This window comes from Lissotriton vulgaris, chromosome 12 (assembly GCF_964263255.1).
Source record: "Lissotriton vulgaris chromosome 12, aLisVul1.2, whole genome shotgun sequence".
Classification (NCBI taxonomy): domain Eukaryota; kingdom Metazoa; phylum Chordata; class Amphibia; order Caudata; family Salamandridae; genus Lissotriton; species Lissotriton vulgaris.
In genome coordinates this window covers 156,476,278-156,494,938 of record NC_141700.1, presented here as the reverse complement: position 1 = coordinate 156,494,938, position 18,661 = coordinate 156,476,278, and the positions used below count along the sequence as shown (strand labels likewise).

The following is an 18,661-nucleotide window of genomic DNA, read 5'->3' as shown; positions in this document are numbered from 1 at the left end:
AGTGTCTGGATGAAGGATTTAGTAGATGCATGACTGACTGTATGAGTGAGTGATTAAATGTGTCTCACTAAGTGCATGGGTTAGTGACTAAACTGTCTTAATTTGTGCATCATTATGTCTGTTGTTCTGTAAACTGCTGCATGTGTTGATCAGTAGCTATATGAGTAACTATATGGGTTATTGATTGGTTGTCCAAGTATTTGTATGGGAGACTGAGTGTGTGTGTGGGTGGCTGGGAGGTGTATGACTCTGTGCATAGATGTGTGAGCAGTTGATTCACTATCTGTATGGGTTCAAAAGTGCATGTGGAAACAGCTGTATGGGTGGTTGACTGTCTGCATGAGTGTATTGGTGAGTGAATGGATTTCTCAGTGCTACATGTCAAAGTAAGTACATATGTAAAACACAGTACATGTGAGAATTGACATATATAAATAACTGTGCATAAGAGCCAGTGAATGTGTGAGTGGCTGTATGGATCATTGTGAACTTGTATCAGTGATTGTATAAAAGAGTAAATATGTGTTAGAATATGTTTGAATAAGTAAGGTGTGTATAACTGTATAGTTGAGGAAATGGAGGTGTGATTGATTCTTTGCATGACTGACTAGGTGTGTGAGTAACTCCATGGATGAGTGACAGTCTGTGAGTGTCTGTTTACACTGAGTGTATCTAAGGTTATATTAGAGTCGGAAGAGGTTCATCGTATTATCACATGAATGATATCATCAGTGATGTGATCAGTAATGTTAAATGAGATGTCATCAGTGATGTCATTTAAGATGTCATCATTGATGTCATCATATATATATATATATATATATATATATATATATATATATATATATATATATATATATTTTCATTTACGACTTCACCGAAGATGCAGAACTCATGATGGGTGCTTCCAAGGACAGGAGTTGAGACCTGTTTTGTTACACAGCAACTCAAAAAACAGGTAGCAGCTCTCGTGGAATAGTTCAAAAGGATTTAATTTAACAAACACGTTTCTGAGTAATGCCTTCCTCAGTGCAATTAAATCATGGTAGTAGACAGTGAGCCATTGATTTCAAATGTCCAGTTGTTATTCCCATTGGTGGAACTCCGACCAATCGGCAGACCGCATCATTTTTACTCAATTTGTCATGGCCCCCAAGTGTCAAAACACCTGCGTCGGTGTTCCCATCTAATGTAATTAAATATTATAAAAATCCAGGCCGGATATACCATGACCATTGGCAGTCTTTAGTCCTTCTTCTATGTCTGGCCTGTCCCGGTTTGCGTTTTTCAAAATCTGGTCACCCTACTTGCCAGGGTCTCCTAATGAAGTCTGAACCCCGAAGCTCTTTCCACGCTGGCTGCTTGGAGGGATGTATGACGTAACAACACATACTTTTACAATGCATACCTTTACAACACATTTTTTACAACGCAACATCCTTTACAATGCATTCCATTACGACGCATGCCATTACAATGAATTTTCTAAAAACTACCTTTACAACGCATTCCATGACAACGCATACTATCTTTACAACGCATACCATTACAACGCATACCATTACATTGCATGTATGGTAAGTATTGGATAGTGTAGGGGTAAAAATTACTATTCTAACTCCAGGGGATGCAACAGTAGGGTAAGTGTTGGATAGTGTAGGGGTAAAAATTACTATTCTAACTCCAGGGGATGCAACAGTAGGGTAAGTGTTGGATAGTGTAGGGGTAAAAATTACTATTCTAACTCCAGGGGGTGTAACAGTAGGGTAAGCGTTGGATAGTGTAGGGGTAAAAATTTCTATTCTAGCTCCAAGGGGTGCAACAATAGGGTAAGTGTTGGATAGTGTAACGGTTCTATGCGTTGTAATGGTATGCGTTGTAATGGTATGCATTGTAATGACTGCGTTGTAATGATATGAGTTGTAGTTGTATGCGTTATAGTGTCATACATGGTTATGGTTGCGTTGTAATGGCATGCGTTGTAAGGGATGTTGCGTTGTAATGACTGCGTTGTAATAGTAGTGCATTGTAAAAAACTGCGTTATAAAGGTTGTTTCCCGCTTGGAGGGGATAGCTCTAACAATCTTCATTATACAACTCTTAAATCCTTTGTCAGTAAGACAATTCCTTCTCCATTACCTACACAAACGCCTGCAGAAATTAAACACTTATTTCCCATAGAATAATGTGCAATACTGATTCAACACATGCTTTCCATACCCTTCTCGTCGAAGAAGGATGTCCTAGCAGTCACATCATTATTAGAGGTTTGCGAAACATGAGAAATATGCTTTTGTTTTGTACAATTTTGCAAAATTACACGAAATGCCAAGCCAGCATTCAGTGCTTTATTTTAAAGAGAAATGCATCGTCGTTTCCTTTTTGTAGGCGAGTTCCATTTACAGTTAAACAAAATAGAGCAAAAAAAACACAAGTGCTTCAACAACAGCTGATCGCGTGACCGTCATTCATGTTGCGTCTGTGTTTCAGAGCAAAAATAAGAACGTGGCCGAATGGAGAAGTTTCAGGGCTTTTACTGAATAAGAGCAGCGGGAAATTTGAAAAATCACAGGAGATTACACCGGCATATGGGCCTATTAATGATCTCATAATGGACCATCAACGTTGTATGACTCAGGAAATCAGTCATTAAAATGACACAAATCCTTTCTTATCTCAAAAAATGTGAATGGCATGCCCGGAAGGCAACCCTTCCATTCTTATGGATTACTGGAGCCAAAGATGCTACAACTGTCGTGAATAAAAAAAAAATTCCTTTGGCGGCTTCAAAATTCGATGTGTGTTCCTAAATTAATCCCACAATTTTATATTCAGTGGGCTGAATTAAGGGAGTGGGTTGCAGTTATGGCTCCGCGTGGAAACGCCAGTGGTGACTGATGGGGCATTCCTGCCAGTGGCAAAGAGGTACCAGTGGAGCTTCGGTAGGTGGCTGCTGCCTGCTCAGCCGGTGAGGGCTGCTGCTGTATTTGCATGGCTGCATAATGCAGCAGGGAAATCTCGGCTGTTTATAATATTCTTTGCATTGCTGAAACAGGCAAATTGCCTGCCCACTCTTCTCAATGCCGGTGTGATAGTCTTGCTGTTTTTTTTTGCAAAAATCCTGGATACTTTGACGGCTTTAACTCTCATGTTAGAGTTTATACCCTGGGTGACTATTAACTCCCCTCTCGTGTCCTTCCCACTGCTAAAAGGTTCAGAGTCTCGTGTTGACTCAACATCCTGCTATTCTGGGCAAAACACTTACTCTCAACATGCCGGAATTTTTTTTTTTTTAAATGTCCTTTTGTAAAGTACTGATTCTGTTGTAAAGCGCTCCGATACGTTTGGGTCGAGTCGCACTATGTTATGTTATGTTATGATATAATTTTGTTAAGCGCGCAGCTGCCCCAGCTAAGGGGCGTCCCGGCACTGACAGTCAAATTGTACCAGAGGCTGAGATAGAACAAAAGCAGAATCCCTAAGTCAGTGGAAAAAGGAAGGTCTTAATGGCTTTCCAAAAAGTCAATGTGTCCTCTATACCGCGAATGAGGACAGGTAAGCAGTTCCACAATTTAGCCGCCAAGAGCCGAAATGATTGGCCCCCTGCACGGAAAAGTTTAGTCCTTGGTATAATTACCAGATGTTGACCTAAGGATCGCAAACTACGTTGGGGAATGTATGGTGTTAGAAGAGGGCGAAGTAGCTCTGGGCTAGAACCTTTCAGAATTTTAAATGCCATACACAGAGTCTTAAACAGGATTCTTACCTCTATATACTATTTTATCATTTCTAGCCTCAAAGAGATTTCCTGTGGTCTTCCTCAGGGGTCAGCCCTGAGTCCTACTTTATTTGATGTTGATGCAGTCTCTCTGGCTGCTGTAATCAGGAATAGTGAGGTTAACTTTTTATTAGGATGTGGATAATTCACACTGTTCATTGTCCACTTACACTGTAACTCCACAATTTCTTGCACCAACCTTCGGCACTGCCTCTGAGCCATGGCACAATGAATGAATGACAAAAGTGTTCATCTTAATTAAAAAAACTGAGTTGGATATCTTTGGAGTGCAAGATGCAAAGTCAACATCTCGGTGTTCCAAGGATTTTGGGGGCGCCCAGAACCCGCCCTTCTCATCAAGCAAACTGTGTATTATCTTTAACAAACAATTAGCCCAAACTCTGCAGTACCTGTTTTCTGATGCTACACACATTTCTTAGCTTTCTACATCTTGTCCAAGCCTGCCATAGGCGCACAGATGCGCAATCTTTGATTCTGGCGAGGCCAGATTACTGTAACCCTTTGCACATAGTTCTCCCTACTCATTGTCCAGCTTCAGCGCATTCAGAATGCAGTTGCCCAATGCATCCTAGGTCTTAGCGGGAAGGTGACATATTTGCTCATATTATCTGTCACTGCATTGGCTTCCGATGAGCAAACATTGCTTTTTTAAAGTGCTAGTCTTTTACCTTAAACCACCTAAAATCCAGTGGCACTTACATGCAGAACATTTTCAGGCAATACGGGATCCAAATGCAGTTTTCAAGCCAATATGCTTGCCATACCCGGTTCTTCACTGCTTGGCAGGGAGGCCGAGCACTTTCTGTTTGTACTGCCAGGGTCTTAAACACTCTACTGTCCAAAATTTGGATCACTTACAATATCCTGCTTTTCCCAAACTGCTCAAAATGCAGGTAGTCATCATTCCTTCATTTAGTGCCCTCATGCCTGTTCCTTAGGTCACAGCGCACTTAGGGCCTTGTTACGATCATCGGTCGGAAAGGCTCCAAATGGCATTCAGATTTTCCTTTCCCTAGTCAGAACCCATGTTTCCGACAAACTCTGAAACATTTTCGACAGACCGATTACGATGGAAAGTAACCGTTTGGTCTTTCCGACTTGGTTCTGACTAGCATTCGGAGAAACAGAGTCGGTCGGAGCCGGATCATACAGGTCTATGGACTGCTTTTCCAACCGACATATTATGATGTCGGATTCACCCAGCCTATCCGACTCAGTTTGTCTGACATGAAACAGCTGTCAGAAACTGAGTATGGGAGCAAGTAGCAGCCCCCCCCTTCACCCGGAGGTTGTAATGTAACTGATTCTGTTGTAAAGCGCTCCGATAAGTTTGGGTCGAGTCGCACTATATACTATTTTATAATTTCTAGCCTCAATATCCTGCTTTTCCAAAACTGCTCAAAATGCAGGTAGTCATCATTCCCTCATTTAGTGCACTCATGCCCGTTCCTTAGGTCACAGCGCACTTAGGGCCTTGTTGCGATGTCGGTCGGAAAGGCTCCAAATGGCATTCAGATTTTCCTTTCCCGAGTCAGAACCCAAGTTTCCGACAAACTCTGAAACATTCCCTATGACCGATTACGATAGAAAGTAATCGTTTGGTCTTTCCGACTTGGTTTCGACCAGCATTCGGAGAAACAGAGTCGGTCGGAGCTGGATCATACAGGTCTATGGACTGCTTTTCCAACCGACATATTATGATGTCAGATTCACCCAGCCTATCCGACTCAGTTTGTCTGACACGAAACAGCTGTCAGAAACTGAGTATGGGAGCCAGTAGCAGCCCCCCCTTCACCCGGATGCCTCCGGTTGGGGCCCATGGGGGTACCCATTTAACCCCTCTTTACACCCATGCACAGTATGGCAGGGACCGCCACAGGGTGCAAGGTTTTCCACAATCACCCCTTTCTTCAATGGGAGCCTGTGTTGTTGGTCGGAACACTGACTCCCATTAAAGTCAATGGGAGCCAGACCAAAAGGTGTTCTGAACCATTGTAATAGGTCGGTCGGGCGCCCGAACCCGAGTTGGTCAGATACTATTCCGAGAAGGGATTGGTCGAAATGCTTTCTGAGTGATATCGTAATGAGGCCCTTAACGAAAAACCGAATTCAAATCAAACCAAATCAATGATGGCCACACCCATTTTCACCAATGGGCTCTAACACCTTATAGGATTTTGATCGTCAAAGCATGAATGGTGTATTCCTAATGGTAACAGCAGTTCAACCCGAGACATGTGGCAGTGTTGGAGACTCAACCCAACTGCAGCGAAAACAACTTCACACTATCATAATAGCTGTGTGTCAACCTCGCCAACTTCTTCCACGACAAGAACGAAACCATGTATGGAAACTTTGAACCCCAACCAACACCTACAGACTTTCTCCACAGATAAGCAAACACCACAAGTGACACAAACAAAAGACTGACCACCTGGAAACTCCTCTCCACTCAGGACACCACCACTATGAAATCCATCTATTTAGGAGTGCCCACAGCCCCATGACGGTACCACAGCTTCAACCTTGAAAACCAATGGATTGGCAAGTAACTCACCATCCTGCTCAACACCTCTATCACAACTGAAACATTTCCCAATGTCTGGAAACATGCCGAAGTCAGACCACTTAAAAGAAACCTAGTCAGTCTCCAGGAAATTAAAAACTACTGGCCAGTCTACCCGCTCTCATTCCCAGCGAAGGTACTGGAAAGATCATCAAGCAACTCATGACACACCTAGAGCAGAACCAGCTACTCAACGCCTCCCAATCCGCCATCTGCAGCAATCACAGCACCGAAACCACCCTGATCATAGCCACTGACAACATCTGAACCATCCTCGACCGAGGAGAAACAGCAGCCCTGATCCTCCTCAACATCTCAGCAGCCTTCAACACTGTATCCCACCACATGCTGATCGAAAGACTCCAGTACATTGGCATCAAAGTGGATGCGCTCAGATGGATCACCTCCTTCCTCCCTGGAAGACCCCAGGAGATCCACCTCCCACCTCACCTCCGAACCCAAGGGGATCACCTGCGTGTCCCCCAAGGCTCATTTCTCAGCCCTATGCTCTTCAATGCATACATGACCCCACAGGCCAACATCGTCATATTCCATGGTCTCACCATAATTTCCTAAGAAGACGGCACCCAACTCATCCTCTCAGTCACTGATGACCCCACCACCACCAGAACCAACTTCCACAGATGCCTGACAAGTGTCACGGACAGGATGAAGAAGAACTACCTGCAGTTGAACACAGACAAGATAAAAGTTCAACAACAGCAGCAACAGCAGCAACACATGGAGCAACTCTTGGTGGCCATCAGACCTAGGAATCGCACCCACTCCCTCAAAGCATGCTAGAAACCTCGGAATCATAATTAGGGCTTCCGGTTTTATTGTATTTATTTATTTGACATTTCATTCTGTATTTATCCATATTTATTTATTGCTCATTTTTTCAGTATTTATCCATTTTTATTTTGTGTTTTCTGTATAAATGAAGCTGCAATTGGTATTTTTCCACATTTATTTGACTAATTGAATGCCAATTGATTTTAATGTCCAGAAGGTTTCTGCAGTATACAGTGCAATTGCTTCTGCTGAAAATGCTTGCATTGTAGAATAACATAAATACCTGGAAATCAGCACTTAATTACACTTAAATAGGAAATCTATTGTTTTTTTCATCTACCCTTCCACTCAATCTGCACACCTACTGACTTGGCTCTCATGATTCACAGTAGAAAACAACCATCCAAGAAGACCTATTTTCCGTATTTTTCTGTATTTAAAAATAAATACAGACAGGAAAATGAATAGTTTTCTGTCTGTATTTATCTGTAAAAATCAGTAAAAACGGAAAACTGGGAGTCCTAATCATAATTTACAATAAACTCACAATGTACCACAGATCAATGCCATCTCATCCTTCTGCTTCCTCACTCTGTGCATGCTACATAAGAAATTCAACCGGCTACCCCTACACAGGGGATGCCCCGTGACACAGGCCTTCATCACCAGCCAACTGGACTACGGGAATGCCCTCTTCAAAGGAATCTCTGCACATCTCCTATAGAGACTTCAGAGCATACCGAATGTCGCAGCCAGACTCATTCTCAGCCTTCTCTGATGAACCCACATCACACCCCACCTCAGGCAACTCCACTGGCTCCCTGTACTGAAGAGATGCCAATTCAAGCTGCTGACCTATGCACTCAAGGCTCTACACAAAAAAGGACACACCTACATTAACCACCACTGAACTTCCATCAAGCGCCAGGAATGCTATGCTCTGCCTCCCTCTCACTTGCCCATACTCCCCGCAACTACTGAAGCAGAAGTGGAGGGCGACTCTTCTGCCACATTGCAGAAAAGATCTGGAACAGCCTCACCATGGACCTTTAGACCATCACCTCACTTCCAGAATTCCGAATGGCTCTCAAGACCTGGTTGTTCAAATAAGCCTCCAGGACCTGCAAGTGCCTAGATACCCTAATGGGTGATTAGCTGTGGTTTATAAACCTTGATTGATTGATTGATTGGAGCTCTATCCGTCTTCGGTAAAAACCCACAGAGGAGCTCTCCCCACTATCTGATGACATTCACGACAGAAACATATTTCTCTGAGGTACTCCAGTGAAGCATCCTCCGAACAGGTAGAGGGAACAGGAAAATGGTCTGTTCTGCCATTTTTCCTGCCGCTCCACCAGAGAGGGGTCAATCTATGTTCCTCCCTGAAAGTGCTTTACCTCCTGATTTATACATTTAAGCAGATGGTAAATTTTTACCAAAATTTTGCTAAATAAGTGTCAATGTAAACATAATAATTTGGGATTCCCTTACTTTCATTCTAGGCCAACTACATTGCACAGACGCATCCTGAATAGAGTGAAATGTGTCCGTTTTTGTTGAGCTGGCCTGGTTTGAGAAATATGTGCCTTTAACTTTCAAAGTCACATTTGTAGTGACTTTATATGGATTGCAACAACATTCGGCTTGGAATAGCTGAAGCAGAAAAATAAGAAATTCTTCATGGGGACTGCATATCTAAATGTGTATTCAATGGTTAAACCACAAGGTAAAGGGCTTCAAGGGTTGGGAAAGATTTAAATGTAGGTGCTCCTATAGATAACATTGTTTCCTGTCCACTGGATAGTTATTCCCTCATTTTATTACTTGCATATTATGGGGGTTTCTGTCAGTGAAAGTTTCCCAGGAAAATTGACTTTCCCTTTTTTAGTTAATTCAGAGTTTTATATAGCGCGAACTTGACCTGACTGTATCGGGTATCACAGTGCTTTACATGAGCACCGGTTACGTTACACAAGGACACATTCATTTTTGTTAGGCACTGAGAGATTAAGTGATTTGCTCAGAATCACAAGATGTTGAGCGTCATTGCCGAGACTCAAACCTGGCTCCCTATTTTGTGTTTTTAGATCGACCGCCCTAGCCCGTTAGGCCACATCCTCTCCATTGTACACTAAACACACACCACATACACATCTGTGCTGTACATTGTAGATTGGACATCAAACACAGCACAGATATTCTCTCTCACTGTGTATCAGTGTGCTCACTATAGCATTCTGCAGCAGGGCACACCATGTGTGAACTCACAACAGGTTCAAACAACAGGAGATCCAGGGTATAAATATTCACTCTTTTACCCCTACTATCAATGATAATAAACAACAAAAGAGTGAAAAAAAGTATAACACCTCAAGTGAGAACTCCTATGAGGGAAAACTTGAAACCTGGTGAAAAAACACGTAGAAGTTAATTGTAAAAAGAACCCTCACTCACCTACCTAGTGTTGACATGCTTCATCATTGGGTTCCCACTGGAAGGACCTAATGTCCTTCCAGTGTGCTTCAACGCCTGTTTACAGCGGAGCTGGTTCTTTTGTGTGTTGATGTAGTGAAAAAAACAAATTGCGCTTAGTGAGTGCAAAAAAGTTTTAAAAATGCGTAGTTGTGACTACTTTATTAATAGTCCAACCCGCATTGGTTAAAAAACAGGTGATATTTGGACTTATAGATAGGTTTCGTTATTTGGAAACCCTTAGTCCTATGTAAATTTGGTCGGTCAACATGTTTCAGCTATCAGAGCCATAATCGCTCAGCATTCGTCAGGACCATAAGTGTGATCCTCCGGCGGTGTGCACGCACTAAGGCGCACCCAACCGTGAGGATATTAGTGTGAAAAATTAAAAATGTAATAAGTTACTCACAGCTTTAACCGTATAGGCACCATTCATTCAGGCCACGGCATTGAAAGGCTAGGTCGCCAGAGGGGAGTCGCCTGCTATACAATTGTACGGCGTGAAGAAAACCCCTGCTGTGTCCGCCCATGGTACGCGCAATTTAAGCGCTAGTTGTATTTGGCTCCAGTAAATGACTGAGTGTGCCTATACGGTTAAAGCTGTGAGTAACTTATTACATTTTTAATTTTTCACACTAATATCCTCACGGTGTTTTCACTACATCAACACACAAAAGAACCAGCTCCGCTGTAAACAGGCGTTGAAGCACAGTAGAAGGACATTAGGTCCTTCCAATGGGAACCCAATGATGAAGCATGTCACCACTAGGATGGTGAGAGAGGGTTCTTTTTACAATTAACTTCTATGTGTTTTTTCACCAGGTTTCACGTTTTCCCTCATAGGAGTTCTCACTTGAGGTGTTATACTGAACTCACAACAGGACACCTTGGAACAGAACTCATAACATACCTCCAAGGCTGTCCAGATGTGTCCTTCAATGTCGGCTAGAACAGCTAACAAACTCACCCCCACCAATGGCACACGTAGTATCCCAGAAGGTGCTTGAGCAATTGAGTACAGCCCTCCAGCTGCACCCATCAACGATCCACAGCAGCTCGTGACATATTCACATAGCATAAGACATAATCACTGATAACACGTCTCTGTATCTCTCAATTCATTGGTGATCAAAGCATAGCTGCGGCAACAGAAAAATTGATCCAAAAATGTAGGAACCAAAAATTGAACTCAAATTACAGTCTACAAGCAATCTCAATTCATACACTAACTGGCTGCGTTAGACTATGTCGAGGTCAATTATATTACATCTAGCATATAATCTACCACTACATCATAATGGTAAATATATTATTATTTCTAACTTTACATTGTCTACCTAATCCAGTTAAGTATTGTTTTCACCTATTACACGTACATTGAGATGTAGTGGTATGACGATGGAGCTGATGAGAAATAATTATCATGCGATAAAAAGCATGTAATATAGTGGGGGTGCACTGCTGCAACTCCATATTGGAAATTCCAAATGAATGGTCTACACCAGAAGTATCCAAAGTAGGTCCATATTATCAGGAAAACCACAGATTGTGTAAACGGCATTCTTTTCTATCCATCGCACGTTCATGTATTTTATGTTGAAATCCGGAAAATCTGGCATGGAACAAGCCCCCTGGACATAAATTGGACACTCCTAGTTTATTAATTTCTGTACGCCCAAAGGTGGCCAGAGCTGAGTGCTGCCTCCTCTTTGAAGATATGCCTCCTTCAATTCACTAAAATACAGACTCGTATTGGTACAGGATATAGTAGATATTCAAATAAATATATAAAAGAACTCTGTGTGCACAGATGGGCTGAAACGGTGATGTTTGCTAAACCCCGACATATGAATTATTGAGCATGAAGGAGATTCGCAGGGCGTTGAACGATGGAGTACGGTGCAAGTAGGTAACACAAACAACCGCCGCTAAAAGAGTGGAAAAGCTGAAGGAAAATTTTATAGAAAAGTATGCATTATGTAATAAACGCTGGCTTCCGCACGCACGTAGCGCTTTCCTACCTCTTGTCAGGGACCTAAAACGCTGTGAAACATAAATGAACCTTTCCATGCACGCCCCCCCCCCTTTTTAAGTAGCCGCCACGCGTTACCTGCACGCTTTCGCCGGAGTCCGAGGTGTTTGAGTCCGCGCCTCCCTCGCGCACACGCCTTCTCTCCCAGCCGAGCACGCGCCGTCTGTAGTAACCGGCCTTACAAACCTCGAGCCCACGGCTCCTCGCGCCCGGGTCTAATAAAATGATCGGCTCGCGCCGCCGCGCGATGCAGCCCCACCTGGAATGAGCCGTGAATGTCTCCGTTTGATTTGGCCCCGCTGTTCCAGAGGCGAGACGATCCCCCGGCTGGGAAGATATGTATCTGAAGCGGCTGCTCGTGGACCCTCCCTGCGTTGCCGTGGTTACAGCTTCTTACCTCCAGACATTCATCATCCAGTGACAGCGCCGGGGATGCGCGAGCCGCTGCTGCCGGTCGCGAGCCCCTGCCTCCAGATGTTCACGCTGCTCATTTAGCTTGTGTTCGCTATTCAGGAAACACCCCCGGGCGGAGGCACGTACACACGCACGCAGGTGGCTTCTAAACGTCCACTGACATACCCGCAGGGAAAACAGACGTCCCAGAGTTCAGTGACCACCAGGGGTGTGGTTACCAGTGGCACCTGTGGTACCAGTGGCTCAGAGCCCTGAGGGCAGGGCCGGTTCTAGGATTGTTGGGGGCTCTGCGAAGTGGAATGTGCCAGGTCCTTCTAATTTACATAAGTGACACCTTCAAGCTGCTTTCTGCAGACTCCTCCTGGGTCTCATCTACCCTCTCTGCCACCTACAAGCACCTCTTTCACAGATCATATCAGGGCTGAAGGTGTGATAAGAGCTTGGGGGCTGAGAGTTAAACCAGTGCAGACTGTAAAGTGCTGATAAAGGGTGTCCTCTGTTGTCTCTCAATTGGTAGCCTGCAGGAGGCCTGATTGCAGGACACACCTGCAATTAGGCCTCCTTGCAGCTGGCACAAGATGGAGTGTCCCCCTCCCCTAGGCCTGGCCACACAATCACAGAAAGCCCCCCTAAGCCCAATTGAAAACAGACATCTTTCTTCAATGGGATCTGCAGGGGCACAAGAGGTTTGGTGGTTTGTTGCACTGCTGCGGGGCCCCATGCCAGTGGGCTGAGAGCGAGGCCCTGGGCAGCTGCCCATACTGCCCCTACCTAGCACCGGCCCTGCCCGAGGGCCTTTTTGAATCCTGGTAATGGATGTATTTTATTACCTCAACAGTAGTCCAAAGGGGCACTTTCCTTGCTTGCAGCAGGGCCCATGGCATCCTTGCTATGCTATTGATGCCCACAACAATGCTGCACTGGCCACCTAAGGAAACACTGATAGCCCTCTAACTATGCGAACCTGAGTCCACAGGTGATTTATAAGTCACACAGGCATAGATCATCCATTTCTGTTTTGCCTTCGCAACTTGGTAATAAAAATGATGGCAAATTTTTTTTAATATAGCTCTTCATATCAATTTTTTGTCACTCCTAAGCACCTAAAATAACAAGAGTCACTAGTATGCAATGCAATGCTACTAAATATATCCACTTCAGAAAGATGAAATGCAGAGACTCCCTAGCAGGATTTGAACTCATGACCATAGATTGCACCCAATGCTGCATGTACTCACGGACTCATCTGGTGCGGGTCCTGAATATTGAGTAGGGAATCTCATTATAGCTTATTATCATATAGAGGACAAAAATATTGTCAGGTAAGAACGTATAGATTTTCTATACCTAACTCTACTTATATGTGCCTTGACCATAAATATATCATCAAGGTACATAGATGTGAAGTTAAGATTAGTAATTCTATAGTTCCTGGACCCTATATGCACCTACCTTTCAATATTTCTGTCCTGGATACTGATGGCTGTGATAATAGGAAGCAACAATAGTCCCTACTCGATATTCCAGACTACAACCAGCCATTTTACAGTTCTACTTCTTAATTTATGAAACCAAAAAAAAACAGCATGAGCTACTGACTCTCGACATAGGATAGATGTACACCGGTTTGTTGTGGAAATCTATGCGGCCATTGGCTGTGCTGGATTTTCTGTTGTTTTTATACCTCTTGGGCTGTTCAATGTCCATTGAAAGTACTGCTGATGGCCTCGGACCAAAACAGAGAGAAAGTAGGTAATGCAGGCTGTAAAGCTTTTAATTCAGCACTTTTATGCTCTTAGGGATTCTAGTGCTGACCCTGTGCAATCCTGGCAGTCCCATCTGCGATGAACGTGTTTGGAAGCAGATTTTCAATTACAGCACAAAAGTGCATACATATAAGCAGGGCTTTAAGTGGAATGCAAAAAAATGGCGTTTTCTAAAAGGGGCGTTGCCTTTTTAATTAAGGGCGTGGCTTTAACAAATAAACTAAGGGGCCCATTAGGATGGCGGGTGGATTGCCCCCGCCAGACTGGCGGTAGCCACCGCCAGCCTGGCGGGGGCAATCCGCCCGCCATCCGCACCTAAATTCCCCTCCGCCATATTAGGATGGCGGGGCGGACCGCAGCGGACGGAAAGACCGTCCGCTGCTTTTCCGCCCCGGTCTCCTTGCGGCCGGGGCGGAAAAGGTTTAATATGGTGGTGTTGTCTATGAGACACCGCCAGCCATAGTAGCATGGGCATGTACAAATGCGCCGCCACGGAAAGGCATGCAGAGACACCCTGCGGGGGCCTGTTGCGGGCCCCCAGGGACTCCGGAGGGTTGGGGTGTGCACATGGGGTGTACCTATGGTACCCCCCAGCATTACAAAGTACAACGTGGCAGGCACCGCGCCGTGCCTGTCACGTTGTGCTTTGTAATGCATTGCATGTATCTTCTGCATTGCGGCGGGTGGTGCATTCAGCACCGCCCGACGCAATGCTGAAGATACAGGATGCGCTCGCCACTGTGGCGGGTGCATCCTATTGCCCCCAACGGGACACCCGCCCTTATGGCGGGCGGATCTAGACACAACAGGATGACGGGCGGACAAAGTCCGCCCGTCATCGTAATGGACCCCTAAATGTCTGTGATCCCTGTAAGGTGCCACCCAAACCGGCATTTTGGTGCAAGATTAAGTCAAACATGTGAAATATAAACAGTAAGTAAAATCACTGACAAAGATTACATTTCTTTTTACATCAATTATTCATAATTTGATCAGTGGTTTTTGCCAATCAAGTTAAGGACATTAATATAGTGCCCCTTAGGGACCAGTTTCAATGTTCGGTCTTTAATTACTCCCGGGTCTGAGACCCAGAGGGACCTGCCCCACTTAAATCCTTCCATATAAAGTTCTCCTGTAGAAACAAAGGGTGTGCACGTTTTTACTATGCTTGCGAAGTCTACAGTAGATCACAATATTAGGCCTGTTCCTAGTTTGGGGGGTTTCGTGCTTTGCCTAGATCGCCGCCCTTGTTTACTTCTTTTTTTCACACAAACTGTAATATTTCCTCGAGAGTGCTTTTTGGCTCTGAGAATGGGAAGTGCTGTTTTCCTGTTACTATACTTTAAAACTGTTTTTCTTCCGACTTTGAAACTGGAAGGTGTTGGCAATCTTTAAAAAAAAACAAATTAAAAGCTGTGAGCGTCACAATTTTAATGTGAGATCTCACATGCATCCCTTCATGAGCCATTGATTTAATCGTATTATTTACAAGAATTATGGGAAGTTCGTGAGAAAAAGCCTTTCTAATTTCACACATCCTTAGTTAAGACTCCTTTTAGGAGGCATTGAGTATTTATATTGCAGAAGAAGTCTAACATGAACATTGTTAACTAGAGAAACATAACAGGGGTTACCCTTATTCAATCTAGCAACCAGGTTATGCTGCAGAATAGAAAAAAACTTTGGTTCTAAAGGAATCCTTTCTCTTCCTATTAATACTATTCCTTGTAAAATCAAAGTGCGTGTATGCAGTGTGCAACAACCCCCTTAAAAGGTCAGGGTTTTCCTTAAAATTCTATTCATAAGTGCAGTTTTCAAAGTATAGTCTAAATGGATCACTCAAATTATCAAAGAGCAGGTATATTAATTTCTATTCCAATTTTCCGTGTGTACATATATTTTATATTCCTATATCTTATACAGAAATTTACAATGATCTCCCTAGAATGGTGTGGGCTGTATGTGAAAATATGTTATACATAATTAACTCTGACATATTATTGTGTTGTTGATATTTATAAAAATACTATGCTATTGGTTGTAATCTTTTGATGATTCACTCAAATGGGCTATATTTTTGTAGATGATATTGATACTCTATGATAAGATATGATATGATACATGTAAAAAGCAACAGAAGTTTAAGTTAGACCTGTCAACCTTCAATAGATTAATAATGGTCTACGTGAAGCCTGCTGCATGTCTATACTACTCATATATAGTGGCACCCTCCAGATTGCATGTGTTGAAAACATGCACAAAAGAAGTAAACGTAATAAGCGTTCAGAAGTATAAGAGAATGGGTCACCTGTGCCAAAACGTATATTTAATGGCTTACTAATAGAAAGTCAGATAAATAGTGGATGCGCTGAAAATAACCAATCTGTGATTCAGTTTAAAATTCAATTTCTCTGTTGAGTAACTCACAATAAATGACTAATATAAGCTAATTCGCAATTATATATCTCCACTACATGTAAACAGATACACTAAGGCCCTAATTACGAGTCTGGCGTTCCGTGGATATCCGGGCTCACGGGGGCACAGTGGCGGAGGTCCAGCCACTGCTGCACCGGCGGTCTGACCGAGCCATTACAAATTGGGCAGTCAGACTGCCCTAGGATCGCAGCCGCCAGGAAACCGCCATTCCGTTGATGTGGCGTGGCAGTCAGGAGGCCGCAATATGCTTGGTCGGACTGCTGGCCAGCGGTCCCACCAAACATATTACGAGTTTCCAATCCTCCAGGATTTACATTGAGGTTCTTACGCCATGTAAACCCTGGAGGAGAGGAAACAAAAGGGGCCCTACAGGGACCCCCCTGCCTCCTACGCTTGTGGATACACACAAGGGTGGCACAACATGAGCCTCCCTGTGTGCATGCACAACAGTTCCTGCACAACATGGACTTTCAAGTCCATGCTGCTTAGGAACCTTGTGAGGAGTTCCCATTGCAGTGCCTTTTTCAAAGGCACCACCGCCTTTGAATGAGGCAATGCCCCGGGACTGCCACGCCGCCGGCCAGACTACTTAAAAGTTGTAATCTGGTGAGCAGGCGGTGGCGACCTTCGGCACAGCGGTGGTGCAGCGGTTTGCACCACAGCACCACGGCGCCCCCAAAAGTGGTAATCAGGCCCTTAGTGGATAATGGGTTCCTCATTGGTTGCCACATCTTTATTGCCCATGAGATCATGTGTACCTTTCAGGTAAATAAAATAGAATAATGACAATCAAGACACTCTGTTACATTGAGATTTATCATAACTGTAATATATTTTGCTATGTTATTGATTGTAGGAATGTCATGTAAAAATAAAAATATAACACATGACCAAATTCCACTGCCAGGGAGATGGTTTGCATACCATTATTGATATCATGTCTTTACAATGATAGAGGGGTCTCCTTTACAATGTTAGACTCTTGTATCTCTTGTAGTTAGAATATGAACACCTTATAGTCAATCCACATTAGATGAATTGAAAGAAGTTTATTCTCTTATTCATTTTTCTTTCGGTGAAAAGAGCAGGCATAACTCAAAGACAAGGTATGATCAAGGAGTGGCTAAAACTCCTTTCGTTATCATGATGCTCATTCCTTGTAGGAAATTGGATCATTATTTTGGGGGGGTGACTACCCACTTTAAGGACCAATCACAACCCTTGTCAGGATGAACCCACAAAGTCACTTAATAAACTGAGCTGAACCACCCGTTAGCAACAGCACATAGCAGACATGCTTAACTTAGGGCAAGGCGTTACAACAGTAGTGGAATAATAATGCAAAACAATAAAAATCCCAAACTGCATTAGAAAAGCAGTGCAAAATGTAATAAATGAAATGAGCACCAAAGTGGAAAAATCCAATAAGCGTTACTGGAGATATGCTGAAGTGTGAGTCTGATACACCAATCAGATTCATCCTGGTCAAAGATTTTACCTTCTAACTTAGTCCTTTAAATCCCAATTCACCACAGGACCTTGGAGGAGCCCCATAGAGAGTCAGGAAATGGCAGGCAGAGGCCAACAGCAGGGTCAATTTAAGGTCCACTTGCCACTATTCAGTTGGGTACTTCCAAAAATGGCCTCTTCTACCATCTTGTATTCCTTTAGCTTGACCAGGAGGTCAATTTATGACAATTGGAGTCTACATCTTTTTCCTTGGTACAAGGGAGCTTGTCCACTCCATCAGGGCTACTCTCAGGTCACAGACAGCAGCTCCATCCTCTTCTGATCTTCTGCCGGCCCCGGAAGTGTTCTGAAGTGGGTGCTTGGAGCTGCCACATTTACACCTGGAACAACCTAGTAGGTAGGGTGATTCCTGGACACGCCCAAACCAATGCGTAACATTTCCCAGAGCCAGCCCTACACACTCCCTACCAGTACTGTCTCCCTACCAGTAATCCAGAGCAGGTTCTTCTCTCTCAGCGCTTAGAGACCGTTGGTGATAATGCGCTATATAAATGCAAATTACAAATTACAAATTACAAATTTTCAAGATGGAGAAAGTCTTTGGCTACATTAACCTGGGCTCTGAGGGCCAGAGTTGTGCGTGGGTGAGTGTACACTAGTAATCCAAGTATATTCACACATCTGACATTAAAATCCAGTTTGAGGCAGCCACTGTACATTCAAAAAACCCAGAGACAGAAGTCATGTAGAACAAAAGCAGAGTCCTCCAGCAACAAGACAATGGTCCCAAAAGGATTGCCTTGACATCCATTTCAAGTATGCGCCTAGGGTGATATATAGACGCATAGATATAAGTCTGGTGGGACAAACACCCTATAGTTTAAAAAGGAAGCCCAGAGCAGCTACTA

At 43.7% G+C, this 18,661-nt stretch overlaps 1 protein-coding gene across 1 annotated transcript in view; it reads right to left on the bottom strand.

Annotated features, from left to right (window-relative positions):
* SEMA4A (semaphorin 4A) overlaps positions 1 to 11,764 on the bottom strand; it is a 257,107-nt gene extending 245,343 nt beyond the window's left edge. Inside the window, exon 1 of the mRNA XM_086947658.1 lies at positions 11,743 to 11,764. The gene's annotated coding sequence lies outside the window, so the exon portion shown is untranslated. The remainder of the gene's footprint in view (positions 1 to 11,742) is intronic.
* Between the last annotated feature and the right edge of the window lie 6,897 nt (positions 11,765 to 18,661).